The sequence below is a fragment of the Geotrypetes seraphini genome, chromosome 4, assembly GCF_902459505.1.
Source record: "Geotrypetes seraphini chromosome 4, aGeoSer1.1, whole genome shotgun sequence".
Lineage (NCBI taxonomy): Eukaryota > Metazoa > Chordata > Amphibia > Gymnophiona > Dermophiidae > Geotrypetes > Geotrypetes seraphini.
The window spans coordinates 293,188,097-293,207,137 of NC_047087.1; positions in this window are offsets into that span (position 1 = coordinate 293,188,097).

The following is a 19,041-nucleotide window of genomic DNA, read 5'->3' on the forward strand; positions in this document are numbered from 1 at the left end:
TCTTCCCCATGGCCTTTCAGCGTCCTTCTCCCCACTCCTTCTCTACCGCCCCGGGTGCAGCACAGCCGGCCAGGTCCCCTTACTTTTGTGGCACTTCCCCGACCGACTGACAACAGCCCCGGTCCGACAAACCTCCCTGCCCTTAACTGCGAATCTAAATTACCTTATTACAGCTGCTGTAAGAAGATAATTTAGATTCGCGGCTACAGGGCAGGGAGGATTGTCGGACCGGGGCTGTTGTCGGTCGGTCGGGGAAGTGCCACAAAAGTAAGGGGACCTGGCCGGCTGTGCTGCAACCGGGGTGTGGCGGGGCGGACCGCCCCCTCCCTTGGTAGCCACTCGAACCGCGAGGCTACTCTCCTCCTTACCTGCACTGCCTGCAGCACAGAGCCAAACGGAAGTCTTCCCGACGTCAGCGCTGACGTCGGAAGGAGGGAGGGCTTTGTTTAAGCCCTCCCTCCCCTCCGACGTCAGCGCTGACGTCGGGAAGACTTCCGTTCGGCTCTGTGCTGCAAGCAGAGAAGGTAGGGAGAAGAGCCGCGCGACTGAGTACATCCAGCCCCGCAGGAACCCCGCGACCCTCGGAGGCTTCCCCACGGGATCCCCGCGACCCTAGGGGGCGTCCCCACGGGATCCCCGCGACCCTAGGGGCGTCCCCACGGGATCCCCGTGACCCAAAGGGGGAACCCGCGGGATGCCCGCGGGATTCCCGTCGTCCCCGTTCCCGTGCAGCTCTCTAGTACAGAGTCACAAAGAAAAAGGAAACAGTCCCTGATCGAAAGAGTTTACAATCTAAACAGCCAAGACAGACAAACAGGATGTCATGGATACAGTAAGGGAACGGTTAATCAGCAGGCTGGGTTGGAGGGCTATAACAAAAAAGTGAGTTTTCAGTCTGCTTTTAAACAAGGGGAAGGGGCTTGATGGACAAACTCGGGTAATTTTTTCCAGGCATAGGGGGCAGCTGGATGAAAGGAACGAAGTCTGGAATTGGCAGTGGAGGAGAAGGGTACAGCTAAGAGCGGCTAAGTGGATACAGATTGAACACCTAGCTTACAGACTCCAGAGTGAATGTAACATAATGTAGGTTGTGGAAATTACCAACTGTAATTGAATGTAATCTTTGACTTGCTTCTGAGAAGGCATGACATAAAACCAAAACCTCACATTTGATAGCTTTGACCATTGCTGCTATCTTCTGACTCCAGGTTATAGGCCTGTTCAGATAGCCAATGCTAAGGCCCTAATGCAAAATCAAAATAGGTAAGGTTAACGCTTAAATACATTGATTGTTTCCCATTTCCAAAAATCATTGTAGTCATGTTTAAGGGTATGACAAGCAGGTGAGGACAATAGCAACCCTGAACTGTCTCATATTTCTCTGTTTGCTTTGCTTCCACGCTGGTAGAAATCTGCACCGGGCCTTTCTCCTGTAATAAATGATAGTATGGTCCAAATTAACAGTAATGGTGGCCCTCATGACCACCAGAGGCCCTTCCCTTCTCCCTCTATAACTTAGCTATTACAAAAACAATCTTTGGATAGGGGACTCCAGTAAAGCCATCAATGTAAATTTCTATAAGTATCACTTTGACCCAGTGGCTGGGACGATCCAATTTCTCTTAAAACTGAGACAATTTTAAGAGAAATTGGATTTAACATAAAATAATTTCCTCATTTTACTCTATTTTTAAAATTTTGCTGTGACTAGATGTTGCTGTCTTAACTGCCCTGTTCCCCAGTCATACCCCCTCCGATCAAAGATGTAAAACGATCAAAACTACATGACGGCCTCCTGGCCACTCAAGCAGCAAGACTGGACAACCAGATCTCCAACCTTCTGATGACCACCCCAGACTACAAGACATTCAGAAAAGAAATAAAAACTATACTTTTCAAGAAATTCCTGAAACAGCCCTAACTTCACATATTCTTAATAACGCTAAAATTGACAAACGATCTACTCTTTACTACCCTAGTAAGGACAATTTTGCTTCCATTGTAACCCCCTTCTATAATTCTTTTGTAAGCCGCCTTAATCTTAACAACCGGAGAAATGTCAAAAGATCTACTCTTTACTACTCTAGTAATTCAATTGTTCTCCCATTGTAACCCCATTTTATAAATCTTTTGTAAGTCGCCTTGAACCGCAAGGTAATGGCGGAATAGAAATCCCTAATGTAATGTACATGATAAACCAGCGTTTGAGTAGTTTTTAAAACACCAGTGCTCATTAGTCCTTTCCATAAATAGTAAAATATCAGTGAACAGTAAAACTTTCATTACATTTTGTAAATAAAAGTATTTCCATGTGACTGCAAGGAATGTACTGACACTACTGCCATAGAGAATTGGAAGCCAATGTGATTGAGAAAAAGCTTAACTGTTCTGTTGAGAGAGCATTTCCTATACATACTGAATTTGCTCCCTTTTGGAAACTAGCACATTTAATCAAACATCATTTCATTTTGCCAACTATAAGATCTGTGTTCAATGACTGATTTCAACTCAGGACACACCTGCCTTTTGGTGGACCAAACTTATAACCAAAATTATGCTTACAGCTTAAGTATTTCTTTGTACACTGCAGCTCATATCATTTTTCTCCAACTTTGTAACTTTCATTTGATAAAAAAAAACCTTGATTTAAAGTTTGTCTCTATTGTTGTTGTTCTGCAACATTTTGCTGTTGCGAAGAAAAAGTTCTAGGTTAAAGGTAGGCAACTCTGGTCCTGGAGAAATGCAATTTGCTTGGGTTTTCTGGATATCCAGTTTGAATGCACTGCTTCCATGGTATGCAAATGCATCTCAGATGTGTTTACTGTAGTTATTCTTCAAACTCTAGTATGAAATTGGCCAGCCCTACTCTAGCAGAGCCTATGTTCCAGGATGAGTTGAATGAGTATATTTTGAATGTTAGATATGGTAGTGAAAGGGAAGGTACAGAGAAAGAAGAAAATGTCAAAAGGGCAGGAGAACCTGCGGGTTAACAGAAGACAAGCAAAACTAGAGCCTGGGACCAACACAATTTGAATAATAAAATGACCAGAAAACAAAGGTAACATTTTTTTTTCCTATTTTGTGATTGTAACATGTCAAAAATGTATATCCTGCCACAGCTGGTGTTAGAAAGTAAGCGTGAGCTAGGACCTAACAGAGAGAAGAAAAGTTTTTTGTTTGTTTACACCACAGCACTGGCGTGGGGTTGGAGGGGGCAAAAGGAGGTGGGGTGGGGGGAGGGGGTTAAGAGGCTATACAATAAACCCACCAAGAAGTTTGAAAAAAAAATACCTGATTGGATGGGAAAATCGAATTGAAAATTTTTTCCTGAATCAGGCAGCACTAGTAAGTACCTGTAGTTCTCAAAATGTGGGATGGGAGCCAAACAGAAACAGGCTCCTCCTCCTCCTCATCGTGACCATGCTCATTCCCTTGGTGAGTTTGCTAGACTGAAAACACATGGGATCTAGAAGTGCATGCTAGTGTACAGGATTCTGTGCTGACAACTGCTACTGTTGCCACCACCGCTACCTTCTCCCCATCAATGGGGGGAAGGAAAGGGTCTGTTGATATATTTAATCGGTAGCAGGGGCCATGTGAATTTTTAAGTGTCAAAATGGAATTACATTGGCTAAAAGTCTTAGAAGCTCTGGTCTGAGAATAAAAATCAAGCAGTTACTTGCAATTAGACTGCACTATCCACATTTCAAGATAGGGTACACATTACATACGTAGTAGTAAGTTAACTTTCTCAGGATTTTTATATCTAAACTGTCTTATCTTTTCCATGTACAAAAATTTTCCTCCAGTCTGAATTCCACTCAAATGAGCTAGAGCAGTGGTCTCAAACTCAAACCCTTTGCAGGGCCACATTTTAGATATGTAGGTACTTGGAGGGCCGCAAAAAAATAGTTAATGTCTTATTAGAGAAATTACAATTTTGCATGAGGTAAAATTCTTTATAGTTTATAAATCTTTCTTTTTGGCTAAGTCTTAATAATACTAATATAATTTATAGCTAAAGAGACATATGATCAAGAAACTGTTTTATTTTGTGATTATGATAAACATACCGAGGGCCTCAAAATAGTTCCTGGCTGGCCGCAAGTTTGAGCCCACTGAGCTAGAGTGTGCAAGACCTCTTATCTTATTTCTGTGAGGTTAACTGCAGCTTTCTAGTTTTAAAAATAATGCCTTAGAAGTATTGTCAAGGAAGATGATAAATAAGGAGCTTCACCTGTAACAATCTTATAAATAATATATAATAGCTGTGGGGTAGAAATGGTGTTTGAAATGGGAGTATTGAGAATTTCTTTATGCCAGAGATTTTCCCAAAATACCTGCTGGTCCTGGGACAGGTCTGATAAGACTACTTCCTTCCTCCAGCCTTAGCAGTTAACCTGGCTTGTGGTGAGAACATTAAGAGGGGAAATGCTCCTTCCACTACTACAGGTGGATATTTCTTTGAGCTCAGAGCAACAAAGTCTGCCCTTGATGCTATCAGGGGACTGTGTGTAAGCGGATCTTCCTTCAGCTAATCCAGTGCAGGACATGCATGGTCCAAACTAGTACTGCCTGATTCAGTAAAAAAAAATTTTGAGTCAATTCTTCCATCTCTGTCTTCCCCTTCCCTCCCCCAGAGGTCTGGCATCTTCCCTTTTTTCATCTCCATTTACGCAGCTGCAGTGATGGACCCCACCATCTCTCCCTCCTTCCCCAGTGTAACATTTCTCCTGCCCTCCTTTCTGCCTCCCTATCCATCTCACTCTCCATGAGTCCAATACTTTCAGCTTCCTGCACTTTATCTCTACTCTATCCTTGCCTCTTTCCTTGAATGGCAACCCTCCTTCCCACCCCCAACCCAACATGCTCTCTCCCCATGCACCATCTCACCCTCCCCTCCAGTGTGTAGCACCTTTCCTTTCCCTCCTTTTCTGCCAGGTCCAGCAGCACCTCTTCTTTCTTTTTACCTCCCCCCTGCCAAGCAGTACCCCTTCCCCTGCTCCCTCCCTCCGTGTACTTCTAGACCAGGGCCCCCCCCCTGAAGGCCTGGCTTGCCCCCCTTCTTTGCAAGTCCTCCGTCTTTCCCTGGACCTCCCACTCTTACTGCAGCATGCTCCCTCTGACGCAGTCCCATCCCTCCTCTGACGTCAGGGGCACGATTGCATCAGAGGGAACATGCTTTTGAGAACTGGCAGCCTACAAGGATTGTGTAGAGCAATGGTTCCCAACCCTGTCCTGGAGGACCACAAGGCCAGTCGGGTTTTCAGGATAGCCCTAATGAATATGCACGAGAGAGATCTGCATGTAATGGAGGTGCCAGGAATGCAAATCTACTCCATGCATATTCATTAGGGCAGTGTTCTTCAACCTTTTTACACCTGTGGACCGGCGGAAATAAAATAATTATTTCGTGGACCGGCAAACTACTAAGACTGAATTTTTTTTTAAAAACCATCGCCGCCCCATCCCTGTGAGCTCGGTCCCACAAACCATCTGATCCCATCTGCACAAGCCTCAAATAGTTATGATTTTATATTGAACATATTTTATTAAAGTATAAAAAGAAACAATATTCTATACAATTGTCATTTTATAAATACAAATAATACAGGGCAAAGATCAACAAAAACCCTGTCTCCCCTCTCCTTCACATATATCCCGTCTACTATCAAGAAAACTGAATAAGCTAAATTATTACAGAATGCTACACAAATATCATGTAATAGAATACCACAGTCACACATGACAGGAATGGTGTTAGGGGAGTAGAACTAGGGGGCAACTGCCCCCTGGTCAGAGAGAGCCCTAAGCCAGCTGGAAGCTAAAGAAGTAGTGCCTGGGCTTTGCACTCCCCAGTTATGTCTAGCAAGATACATACTTCAAATCTGATATATTTGAATCACAAGATAGAAATAAAATTATTTTTTCTACCTCTTGTCGTCTCTAGTTTCTGCTTTCATTGCCTTTTCACTCTCTTCCATCCAGCGTCTGCCCTAAGAACATAAGAATTGCCACTGCTGGGTCAGACCAGTGGTCCATCATGCCCAGCAGTCTGCTCACGCGGCGGCCCTCTGGTCTAAGACCAGCACCCTAACTGAGACTAGCCCTACCAGCGCATGTTCTTGTTCAGCAGGAACTTATCTAACTTTGTCTTGAATCCTTGGAAGGTGTTTTCCCCTATAACAGCCTCTGGAAGAGCGTTCCAGCTTTCTACCACTCTCTGGGTGAAGAAGAACTTCCTTACGTTTGTACGGAATCTACCCCCTTTCAATTTTAGAGAGTGCCCTCTCGTTCTCCCTACCTTGGAGAGGGTGAATAGTTTTTTCTCTACTAAGTCTATTCCCTTCAGTATCTTGAATGTTTCGATCATGTCCCCTCTTAATCTCCTCTGTTCGAGGGAGAAGAGGCCCAGTTTCTCTAATCTTTCGCTGTACGGCAGCTCCTCCAACCCCTTAACCATCTTAGTCGCTCTTCTCTGGACCCTTTCGAGTAGTACCGTGTCCTTCTTCATGTACGGTGACCAGTGCTGGACACAGTACCCCAGATGAGGGCGTACCATGGCCCGGTACAGCGGCATGATAACCTTCTCTGTCTCTTCAGTCCAGCATCTGCCCCTTCCATCTCTCCTCCTGCCCCCCCCCCCAATTTGGTCTGGCATCTCTGTCCTTCCCTCCCCCCTGTGGTTTTTAGCATCTCTCTTCTCATTTCCTCCACTCAGATCTGATATCGTTCTCTGCTTTCTCTTCCCTTTTCTTCTCTGGTCTTCCTTCTCTATTTTCTGCCTCCATCTAAATTAAATTATTTCTTACTATTTAGTCCTGTTTCCCTCTTTTCACTGTGTCTACCCACAGCTTGTCACCCCTTTCCCTCACCCCTCCATTATCTTACTATTTTCTTCCCCCTTTATTTATCTCCTTCCATCCAGTATGTGTTCTTTCCCCACTTCCATTCAGCATCTGCTCTCCCCTCTCAACTGACATCCATCTGCCTTCTGCTCTCTCTCCCTTCTTCTCACTTCCATCATCTGTCCCCTTCTCTCTCTCATCTCCTCCATTCCATCATCTGCCCCTTCTTTCTCTCTCCCCCCCCCCCACAACTTCCATCATCTGCCCCCCTTCCCCTCACCTTTGCGGGTCACTTTCTTTCCCATGAGGGTGGCTCATGTCAGAGGGGAAGCTTTGGCCGAGCAGAACCGCTTGCAAGGAACAGTGGAACTTACTTGATTGATGTCGATGCTGGGGCCCGTTGCCGTTTGAAGAAGAAAAAAAAAGGTGGAAAAAAGGGACCTGCAAAGGCGAGAGGAAGGGAAACCTCCAGGACAGCTGCTCTTTGCCCTCGTTCAGTGGCCCAAGAATCCAGACCAGCAGCGGCAGCTCTGTATATTTTTAACTTCGGCACAGAGCTGCCCCTAATCAATAGTTTAGCTCGGTTTCATGAGGCAGCTTCGGGGCCTTTGCTAGGCCGGCCCACATCGCATCATCGAAGCGGACCGGCCTAGCAAAGGCCCCGAAGCTGCCTCATGAAACCGCGCTAAACTATTGATTAGGGGCAGCTCTGTGCCGAAGTTAAAAATATACAGAGCTGCCGCTGCTGGTCTGAAGGTGCGGAGACAAGGCAGGAGGCAAACGCGGTGGAAGGCAGGAGTCCCGGCACCGCGACTGCAACAGGAAGTTGCAAGTCAGCTGACGCCGGCCTTTCGTTGCGGCGGGGACCGAATCCTTGGCGGACCGGCAAGATTTTTTTGCGGACCGACACCGGTCCGCGGACCGGCGGTTGAAGAACTGTGCATTAGGGCTATCCTGAAAACCCGACTGGCCTGGTGGTCCTCCAGGACCGGGTTGGGAACCACTGGTGTAGAGCACCAGCGATCCTCTCTGCAGGCTGTGGTAAGAGTGTGGGGGGGGGGGGGTGGTGGAGAAGCAGGAGGATACAGGAAAGAGCACTAAAGCACAGAACAAGGTAGAACCAGCATTTTTGCAGCTCTGACTTACCCTCCCCCCACAAGCAGGAGTGGCAGTGGCAGGCCAGCAAGAAGCAGTGCTGCTGCTCCTGCTAAAGGCACGGGGAGGAGGGTCAGTTACCGAATTGGCCAGGCCGATTTAAAAAAAAAAAAAAAATCAAATCGATTTACCCAAAGTGAATCGATTCGAATTGAAATCGGGCAGCACTAGTCCAAACTCAGAGCTGTGCTGCAATTTCTTCCACAGCACATGATGCTGGTGCTGTTATTACTAGAGCTGTTTCAAGTGCTGTGGTGAATCTGCAGGAAGTGCAGTCCATTTACATATGGCTTTGAGCAGGTCAGAGTTTCCTTAGAAACCAAAGGAAATTACACTTCACTAAGGGATGCTATGGTAAGTATGGAAACTTCATTTTCTCAAAAGTTATTGCCACCCTCTATGCATTTCTTTGAATCCTCCAGTTAAGTTGATTTTTTTTAGAAAAAAAGATCTCAGACAAAGAATTGATACAATGGCAAGGATGGCTAGACAATGTTATACGAAGGTACAAAAAGGAGCAGAGAAGACCAAGCCTTTTAAGCTGAAAAAAATACCATATGAAACTGGATTCGATACAGACCATGTTAGGGGCACAGAACCTGCATCAGGAGTCCTCAAATGATTCCAAACAGATGTTCAAGGTATAAAACGGAGCTTGTGTGGCATCTTGGCAGCAAAACCAAGCTGCCATAAAAAAACGTTTTGCCGAAACAGTCCATGTCTGGTCCAGTTTCATATGGTTTATATACTTTTTTTCAGCTTGAAGGCTTGGTCTTGTCCTTTTTGTACCCTCTTGGCTTGATGCAGAGTTGTTACTTCTTCTTTTGGTAGACATGATACTACATAGAAAGAGAATTTGGATAATATTCCACAGAAAACACCCTGCCGCTGAGCAGTGCGGGTTGATAAAAAAAGAAAAAAAAAAAAGAAAAGGAAGGGGGGGGGGGGGTTAAATGTTCCAAAAGTTCAGGCAATGACACCACCCCTAATACCTTAAAAAATATCTGCAGAAGACTTTGAAAATTCCTGAAGCATTGTTTCCTTCCGTTTCTAGAATTTATTGTGCAACCTTTTGTTTAAAAAGGGTCAGAACAAGTTCTTCCTGGTTTGACTAACTAATCTTTTGATTTGCTAAATTTGACCCAAACTATAGAGGATGATACAGCAGCAACACTAACTTGAGACTTTTGTAGTAGACTGGATTGCCATCACAATTCCCTTTTCCTAAACTGTAAAGTGAGAGTTTATCCTAATGTAGCAAGAGTTATTAGAAAATAAAAAATTTTAAATAGAGTAAATAAGACCTTACTGCAAGTGTGCAGAAGAAAAAACTGAAGGGGGCAGCACACTCCACTGAGGAAGGAGTTAAAAACTATGAGTGATACCTTCTGCAAAGCATTCGGGTTTAGATTCATTATTCACTTGTCCAGAATGACACACATTGCACTAGTATATCTCTCAAAAATAGGGAGTTATTACTTATATTGCTGGATATAATTCATATGCTCGTTAAAATCACAGCTTTATTAATCTTTCTTTGATAAAAACAATACAAAAATAGGTTTACTAATAAATTAGTAAAGTACTCAGTCCATACAACAGTGGTTAATCTGGGGCCATCATAGAATTTACCGCCCCCTTATCAACCTCCTACCAGATAGTAAAAAAATTTATATAAATAAACAACTTATCTGGGATCTCTTCTTGGGTTGGATTTCGAACATAACCACTGGATAAATTGTGAAAGTGAACTTGTGCAAAAAAGTGCTAAGGTGCTGTAAACATGACTCCTTTGGATTTCATCTACCCCCCGACTCGAGTTTCGTAATTATCTTCATCAGGAGAGGTACTAGGAGCATAAAAGCAGTGCATAAACTTAAATTACATTCAAATGTTATCTATTGAAATAATTTAACACATTACTATTACTTAAAATGTTAAAATCAAAATTCATACATTGAATCAATCTGCACTCATACCTGTTATTCGGCTCACGCTACTAGGGGAGAACGAGCAATGCCGGGACTTCTCTCTACTCAAATCTAGCTTTAAATATTCTGTCTCTATACCCTAGCCGGAAGGACTCCCTTTCATCCGGAAACTAAACCAATTACAAAATAGTCCATTCAACTTCCATATTCAATCCTGTAACAGTGAATGTTTTCCAGTTAAATATGAAACGTTGTTCCTTATAATGTAATATTTTACTTATGTCACCCTGAAAATTTTTTATATGTAATAAAACTGTGTAACTTAACGAGTCAACTGTGTGCAATTTCTCCTGCCAATGGGCTACAAGGGGAGTGGACACTCGGGCACAACGAATATTGCTAAGGTGCTCTGTGATGCGGGTCTTTATCATCCTACTCGTCTGACCAATATATAATTTGTCACACGGACATCTGATACAATATATCACGCCTGACGATTCACAATCAGTGCCCGAGGATAGCTTAAACCGTTTACCATTGGAATGGGGTACTACTATCTGATCCTGTTCCATAACGTATTTACAGTTACAACAGTGACCGCATTTACGATGGGGGGGGGGGGGGGGGGGTAAATGCCTATGATCAGTACCATGTTGCTGATATTTAAGTTGTTCCCCCAAATTACTAGATCTGTTAAATGCAAATTTGGGATTAGCTTTCAACTCAGGGTGAACTTGTAGTACTGACCAGTGTTTCAATATTATATTTTTTATGGAATTACTCATTGAACTATAAGGTAACACGCAAGCAACACGTGACTCTTGATCTTGACCTCCTGGAAGGAGGAGCCAGGGGCGGTGACAACTCCTCGCTCGCTTCCAAGCCTTTTTAACAATCTTTTTCCGGTAACCCCTGTCACAAAATTTATGATACATGATGTTGGCTTGTTTAGTAAACTCCTCCTCTTGTGAACAGATATGTCTTATTCTCAGGAATTGACCCGTTGGAATGCTATTCCTTAATACACGCGGGTGAAAGCTTTGGTATTGGAGTAACGTGTTTCTGTCTGTTGACTTTCTGTGTAGACTGGTGATGATATGATCCTGATGTTTAGTTAATGTAATATCTAAAAAAGAGATACTGTCCTTACTAAAAGAATATGTAAATTTAATGTTTGTATCACATGAATTAATTTCTTGTAAAAATAAATGTAACTGTACCTCATCACCAATCCACAATAAAACGTTTCCAAATTAAAATGTACTTGAAATACCTTGAGCTATACACAAATGTGCTCTTGAATCTTGTCATGTAAAGACATGCCAAGGTGGGGGCAACCGCAGCGCCTATGACCACCCCTTTTGTTTGAACATAGACATTGGTCTCAAATTTGAAATAATTATTAAAAAGGATAATGTCAGCTAATTGATTTATCATACTTTTTTTTATCTTGGGCTATGTTCATTTGAGTTGTATGTGTTAGCATTATGGACGCTGCGGCTGCCTGTGGCACATTTGTGTATAAAGCTACCACATCGGCTGTCACTAATATTGCAACCTGAGGAATAGACATATGGAGCATTCCTTCAATAATTTGTAAAACATGAGCACTTTACTAATTTATTAGTAAACCTATTTTTGTATTGTTTTTATCAAAGAAAGATTAATAAAGCTGTGATTTTAACGAACACATTGCACTAGAACAGGGGTAGGCAATTCTGGTCCTTGAGAGCCACAGGCAGATCAGGTTTTCGATATCCACATGTATGAGATGGATTTGCATGCACTGCCTTCTTGAGATGCAAATCCATCTCATGCATATTGTAGCGGAGCCGGTCGGTACCTGAGCCTTCAGGGGTTCCGGACTCTGCTCACTTTACCACCTCTTTGACGTGCTTCCTTTAAGTAGGAAGTCCTGCTGGATCCCACGTGACAATATATAAAAGATAATTGGCACAACAGTCAGTTCATGGTTCAAAACAAAACACTTTATTGTGTTCTTGAAATGGGAGTCTACTTCTAGGCAGTCCTGACTCCAATATGAAAAAAGTTAATCCACAAACAAAAAATATAGCTGAGCCTAAACAGTAGAGCTCAGCTGCCACCTTAATACAGGTAAGAAGAAAAAGAAATAACACAGTCCAAAAATCATTGTTGTCAAATGGCCAAAAATATAAGCCAAAAAAACTGCTGTCTTAAAACTTCACTGGTCCCACAGCAATATGACTAGCACTCCTAGCAGTGCTCTGCCCAAGCCCTGCAGTGCAACAGGCTTGTTCCTCAATCAGTTTATCTTAGCTGATGAGAGGGGGAAGGGAGTAAGCGAATCCACTGTTAAATGTTCTGCTAGACAGAACGCCACGAATGGCCCCACTAACCCACCTATATGGAAAGTGGATTCTCCCCAACTTACTTACTTCCCTCGGGTAAATTATATCAGCTTAACAATCAAATAAACTTCAGGAAGTCAGCTACTTAAAGTTTATACCAAAACGTTTTTTTTTCTTTTCTAAATTAGAACAGCAGCATCTGTCTCATTCAACTCACAGAGCAACTTGCTTTGAAAAACATACAGAGAGAATACTGCTATATTGTAAACTAACCAGACCTGCCACTTAACTTAGGTCCATGCAGGTATCTTCAGGCAGTCCATTAGTTTGTACCCAGTCCATGGGCTCAGGCACTGTTTGCTGGCTGGCCCCAAAGTCAGTGTCACATTCACTCATCTCAATATCCTGAGACTCGAGAGCCTCATCAGGTGAGTACTCTCCTGGAGCTGACCCAGGCAAGACTGCCTTTCTCCTCCTGAGAGCAGCCTCTAAATTGCACAAACGAGCCCGCCCTGTTCTCCGAGGAGGAGGAGCCACCTGCCCTGTCTGCTTAGCTTTTCCTGGTTTTTTAATTATCCCTTTCAGCTGGGGACTAGCAGAGGGAGAAGTATGCCTCAAAGGCTGTTCTAGGCTGTTCCCCTGCACCTCCTCTACTCCCTTCAGATTGTTTGTTTCAGAATTAAAGGGGTAGCTTTACCAGAACTAGAACCTGGCACAAGACAAGCTTCAGGGCCAGGATTGTGACAAAGCACAGTTACTTACCGTAACAGGTGTTATCCAGGGACAGCAGGCAGATATTCTTAACACATGGGTGACGTCACCGACGGAGCCCTCGGTACGGACCTTTTTAACTAGAAGTTTCTAGTTGGCCGCACCGCGCGTGCGCGAGTGCCTTCCCGCCCGACGGAGGAGTGCGTGGTCCCCAGTTAGTATAAGCCAGCTAAGAAGCCAACCCGGGGAGGTGGGTGGGACGTAAGAATATCTGCCTGCTGTCCCTGGATAACACCTGTTACGGTAAGTAACTGTGCTTTATCCCAGGACAAGCAGGCAGCATATTCTTAACACATGGGTGACCTCGAAGCTAACAAAGAGGGAGGTGGGATGGTTGGCCATTAGGAAAATAAATTTTGTAACACAGATTGGCCGAAGTGTCCATCCCGTCTGGAGAACGCATCCAGACAGTAGTGAGTAGTGAACGTGTGAACTGAGGACCAAGTGGCCGCCTTGCAGATTTCCTCGATGGGCGTGGAGCGGAGGAAAGCTACAGAAGCAGCCATAGCTCGGACTCTGTGGGCCGTGACAGTTCCTTCCAGTGAGAGACCGGCCCGAGCGTAGCAGAAAGCAATACAGGCAGCAAGCCAATTTGAAAGTGTCCGTTTGGAGACAGGACGACCCAAACGGTTGGGGTCGAAAGACAAAAAGAGCTGAGGGGCTGTTCGGTGAGCTCTGGTACGATCAAGATAGTAAGCAAGGGCATGCTTACAATCCAGCGTGTGCAACGCCTGTTCCCCAGGATGCGAGTGAGGCTTAGGGAAGAAGACGGGCAGCACAATGGACTGGTTGAGGTGAAAAGCTGAGACCACCTTGGGAAGGAATTTAGGGTGGGTACGTAGAACAACCTTGTCATGGTGAAAAACAGTGAAAGGTGGGTCGGCAACCAGTGCATGCAGTTCGCTAACCCTCCTGGCAGAGGTGATGGCAATTAGGAAAAGCACCTTCCAGGTAAGAAGCCTGAGTGAAGTTGTGGCAAGAGGCTCAAACGGAGGTTTCATGAGAGCTGAGAGAACCACATTCAGGTCCCAGACGACAGGAGGAGGCTTGAGAGGCGGTTTGATATTGAAGAGTCCTCTCATGAATCTGGAAACCAGAGGATGAGCCGTGAGGGGTTTACCGAGAATAGGCTCATGAAACGCAGTAATGGCACTGAGGTGGACTCTGATGGAGGTAGTTTTGAGGCCAGCATTGGACAGTGAGAGCAAATATTCCAAGACAGTTTCCACCGCTAAGGAGGTGGGTTCCTGATGATGCCGGAGACACCAGGAGGAAAATCTGGTCCACTTCTGATGGTAACATTGGAGAGTGGCCGGTTTCCTGGAAGCGTCCAAAATGAGGCGGACCGGTTGAGATAGATTCTCCGGAGAGGTCAGCCCGAGAGAAACCAAGCTGTCAGGTGGAGCGAAGACAGATTGGGATGTAGTAGAGACTGATGCTGTTGCGTAAGTAGAGTAGGAAACACAGGAAGTAGAATGGGTTCCCTGGAACTGAGCTGGAGCAGGAGTGAGAACCAGTGTTGGCGAGGCCACCGAGGTGCGATAAGAATCATGGTGGCGTGGTCTTTGCGGAGTTTGGACAAGGTCCGCAACATCAGAGGAAGTGGAGGGAAGGCATACAGGAACCGATCCCTCCAATCGAGCAGGAATGCATCCGGGGCCAGACGGTGAGGAGAGAAGAGTCTGGAGCAGAATTGGGGCAGCTGATGATTGTGAGGTGCTGCAAAGAGGTCCACCTGCGGAGTGCCCCATCGAGCAAAGATGGAGAGCAGAGTCGGAGGGTCCAACGTCCACTCGTGAGGTTGAAGGATGCGACTGAGATTGTCGGCCAGAGAGTTCTGTTCGCCCTGGATATAGACCGCCCTGAGAAAGAGATTGCGGTCCGTGGCCCAGGTCCAGATGCGCAGAGCCTCCAAACAAAGGGGGCGAGATCCGGTGCCGCCTTGCTTGTTTATGTAGTACATGGCGACTTGATTGTCTGTGCACAGGAGGAGGACTTGAGGGCAGAGGAGATGTTGGAAAGCCTTGAGGGCATAGAACATGGCCCTGAGTTCCAGGAAATTGATGTGATGACGACGCTCCTGTGGGGTCCAAAGTCCCTGGGTGCGTAGATCTCCTAGGTGAGCTCCCCACGCGTAGGGGGACGCATCTGTGGTGATGATCATAGAGTGGGGGGGCAGATGAAAAAGTAGACCCCTGGAAAGATTTGAGGAGTTCAACCACCATTGGAGAGATTGCTGAAGAGATGATGTCACAGAGATGGGACGAGAAAGAAGGTCCGTAGTCTGTGACCATTGGTTGGCGAGAGTCCACTGAGGCGTACGAAGGTGGAGACGTGCCAGAGGAAGGACATGCACCGTCGAGGCCATGTGACCCAGTAGGACCATCATCTGTCGGGCAGGAATGGAGGGGTGCATGAGTACCTGACGGCAGAGATGGAGCAGGGTCCGCTGGCGATCGGAGGGGAGAAAGGCCCTCATTAGCGTGGTGTCCAGAACTGCTCCAATGAATTGAAGTCGCTGGGTGGGAAGCAGGTGCGACTTGGGGTAGTTGATCTCGAACCCCAGGAGGTGGAGGAGAGAGATGGTGTGATGAGTGGCTTGTAGCACGAGTTGAGACGAAGGTGCTTTCACCAACCAATCGTCCAAGTAGGGGAACACCTGGAGGTTGTGAGACCTGAGGAAGGCCGCTACCACTATAAGGCACTTGGTGAAGACCCTGGGTGAGGAAGCTAGGCCGAACGGTAGCACCTTGTACTGATAGTGGTGGTGCAGTACCTGGAACCGTAGGTAGCGGCGAGAATTCTGATTGATGGAGATGTGAGTGTAGGCCTCTTTGAGGTCCAGGGAACATAGCCAGTCGTGTTGAGAAAGAAGAGGGTAAAGCGTGGCAAGGGAGAGCATTCTGAACTTCTCCTTGACCAGACACTTGTTGAGGTCCCTTAGATCGAGAATGGGACGGAGGTCTCCCGTCTTTTTGGGAACCAGGAAGTAGCGGGAGTAGAATCCCTGACCCCTTTGATCTGGAGGTACTTCTTCGATGGCATTGAGAAGGAGGAGGGATTGAACCTCCCTCAGGAGGAGGGGGGTTTGAGATGAGTGTGAAGCAGACTCTACGGGAAGGTTGTCCGGAGGCAGAGTCTGGAAGTTGAGAGAATAGCCGTGGCGGATGATGTTGAGGACCCACTGGTCCGACGTGATGACTTCCCAACGGCTGGAGAAAATGGTGAGACGACCTCCGATGGGCTGTGGAAGAGGTAGCAAGGGTGGATGACTGGCTATGCCCTGGAGAGAAGAGTCAAAAGGGCTGAGATTGTTTAGCAGGCTGAGGAGGCTTAGAAGGTTGAGTGGCCTGAGATCGAGCCTGAGCATGATGTTGCTGTTGACGGGGTCGCCGAGATTGCTGGGGAGGCGGGTTGAGTGGTCTGGCTGAGAACCTCCGTTGATAAGATGTTTGAGGCCGATAGGGTCGGGCAGGCGGAGCCTTCTTTTTCGGCTTGATCAGGGTGTCCCACCTGGTCTCATGGGCAGAGAGTTTCTGGGTGGTGGAATCCAGGGACTCTCCAAAAAGTTCATCCCCGAGACAGGGGGCGTTGGCCAGACGATCCTGGTGGTTGATGTCCAGGTCGGAGACTCTGAGCCAGGCCAAGCGACGCATGGCTACGGCCATGGCAGAGGCCCGAGAGGTGAGCTCGAAGGAGTCGTATATCGAGCGGACCATATACTTGCGCATTTGGAGAAGGCCAGAGATGTGCTGTTGGAATAGCGGGACCTTGCGCTCAGGGAGGTACTTCTGGAGGGCAGACAGTTGTTGGACCAAATGTTTCAGATAGAAGGAAAAATGGAAGGAATAGTTGTTTGCCCTGTTAGCAAGCATGGCATTTTGGTAAAGCCTCTTGCCAAACTTGTCCATGGTCTTACCTTCTCTGCCAGGAGGGGTAGAGGCATAGACACTGGAGCCCTGAGTCTTCTTTAAGGTGGATTCGACCAGAAGGGACTCATGGGGCAATTGAGATTTGTCGAATCCCGGAATGGGAATGACACGGTACAGGTTGTCCAGTTTACGGGGGGCTCCCGGTACCGTGAGGGGATTTTCCAAGTTTTTGTAGAACGTTTCCCGTAGGATGTCATGCACGGGAAGCTTGAGGAACTCCTTAGGAGGTTGCTCAAAGTCTAGAGCCTCTAGAAAGGCTTGAGACTTTTTTGAGTCAGATTCCAGAGGAAGGGACAGGGCAGCAGACATTTCTCTCAAAAATTTAGAAAATGAGGACTGCTCTGGTTTAGAGGTGGCATCGGGTGCCGATGGTTCCTCATCAGATGAGGAGGGATCCTCCTCGGTACCGAGAGGAGTTTCCTCCCATAAGTCAGGGTCCCTGACTTCTGGTGCATGTCGAGACACCGGGGTGGAGGGTGCGGTATGGCGAGTTTTGGACAAAGACTTTCCAGAGCGCACCGAAACGGTACCAGGGGAGGACGACCGGCGTCTATCTCGGTCCCGAGAAGAATGCCGTACCGCCTGGTGCCGAGGAGGATCCAATGTGGCCTGAGAATGAACCACCGGATCGCCCTGAAGTTGTTGGGCCGAAAGGATCGGCATGGATGTGTTCACCGGTACCGAAGGGGTGGACACCGGGGGCTCGGTGCGGGGCTCGGGCCGGTCTGGTACCGGAAGGAGCGGTGCCAGGATAGTGGGCAACAGTTGCTCAAGTTGTTTCTTCAACTGTTCTTGGAGTTGAGCCTTTAAGATGGCCGAGATACGGTCATCTAGGGGTGGCATCGGAACCGCTTTCTTTTTCTTCGGTTCCTTAGATGCCGCTCCACGCCCCGGCGATGAGGAGGCCGATGACGAGGCACTCACCGAGATCGGGGCGGAGCGTTTGCGGGACCGGTGCGATGCCGGTAGGGACGGTGTCGCCACCGTAGCTGGAGGGCGCTCGAGGGAAGAGGAAGGCTTCTTAGCCGGCTTACCTGGCGCCAGCGACGCCGATGCGGGGTCGGTCGGTGTCGAGGTCGACGGTGCCGATTTTTGAGGGTACCGCCGTTGAAGGTGAGGAGTCCATCGCCGACTCGGTGCCGAAGAGGAGAGTTTGTTGAATTCTTCGGTTTTTAAGGGTTCTTTTTTTGAAGAGTAGCACAGCGGGTGCAGGAGTCCGCCCGATGCTCCGGACCCAGACACTGCAAACACCAATTGTGTGGGTCAGTTATGGAGATCGGGCGTGCACACCGCTGGCACTTCTTAAAACCGACCTGCGGGGGCATGAAGGGGAAGATAGCCTCCGCAAAATCGAAGCCCGAGGCCTGTATACTGGCAACAGGCCCCGCCGGGGCAAAAACGAAAGAAAAAAGGGAAAAAGCAAAGTTTTTTTTTTTTTTTGCAAATCAAAGAAAAATAAACCCGAAGGTAAAGAAAGAAAAAATAAGGAAAAAAGCGCGAGCGGGAAGGCAAAAAAGTGGTTTCAACGGCCGTTGAAAAAACACACGCGTCTTCTTCGCTCCGCGGAAACGAAGAAACTGGGGACCACGCACTCCTCCGTCGGGCGGGAAGGCACTCGCGCACGCGCGGTGCGGCCAACTAGAAACTTCTAGTTAAAAAGGTCCGTACCGAGGGCTCCGTCGGTGACGTCACCCATGTGTTAAGAATATGCTGCCTGCTTGTCCTGGGATAATATTTATTGTGGATATCCTGAAAACTTGACCTGCCTGTGGCTCTTGAAGACCAGAATTGCCTACCCCTGCACTAGAACATGTCAATCCAAGCCATGATGCAGCTCATTAAGTGTGGCTTTCAGAACCCAGGCAGGAATGGATTTAGACATCATCCCTGCCAAATGATCCTCTAGCTAGCAGAATACCACCTACTGAATCACTTTTGCCACAACTGGCAAAGAAGCCACCAGGTGGAAGTTCCCAAGAATATTTCTTCCCAAAGCTGAATTTTAATCTTAGGATTCACACTGAGAAAGGTGTAAATCATGTATAGTGGGCAAGCCTCAAACACTCACAGTAAC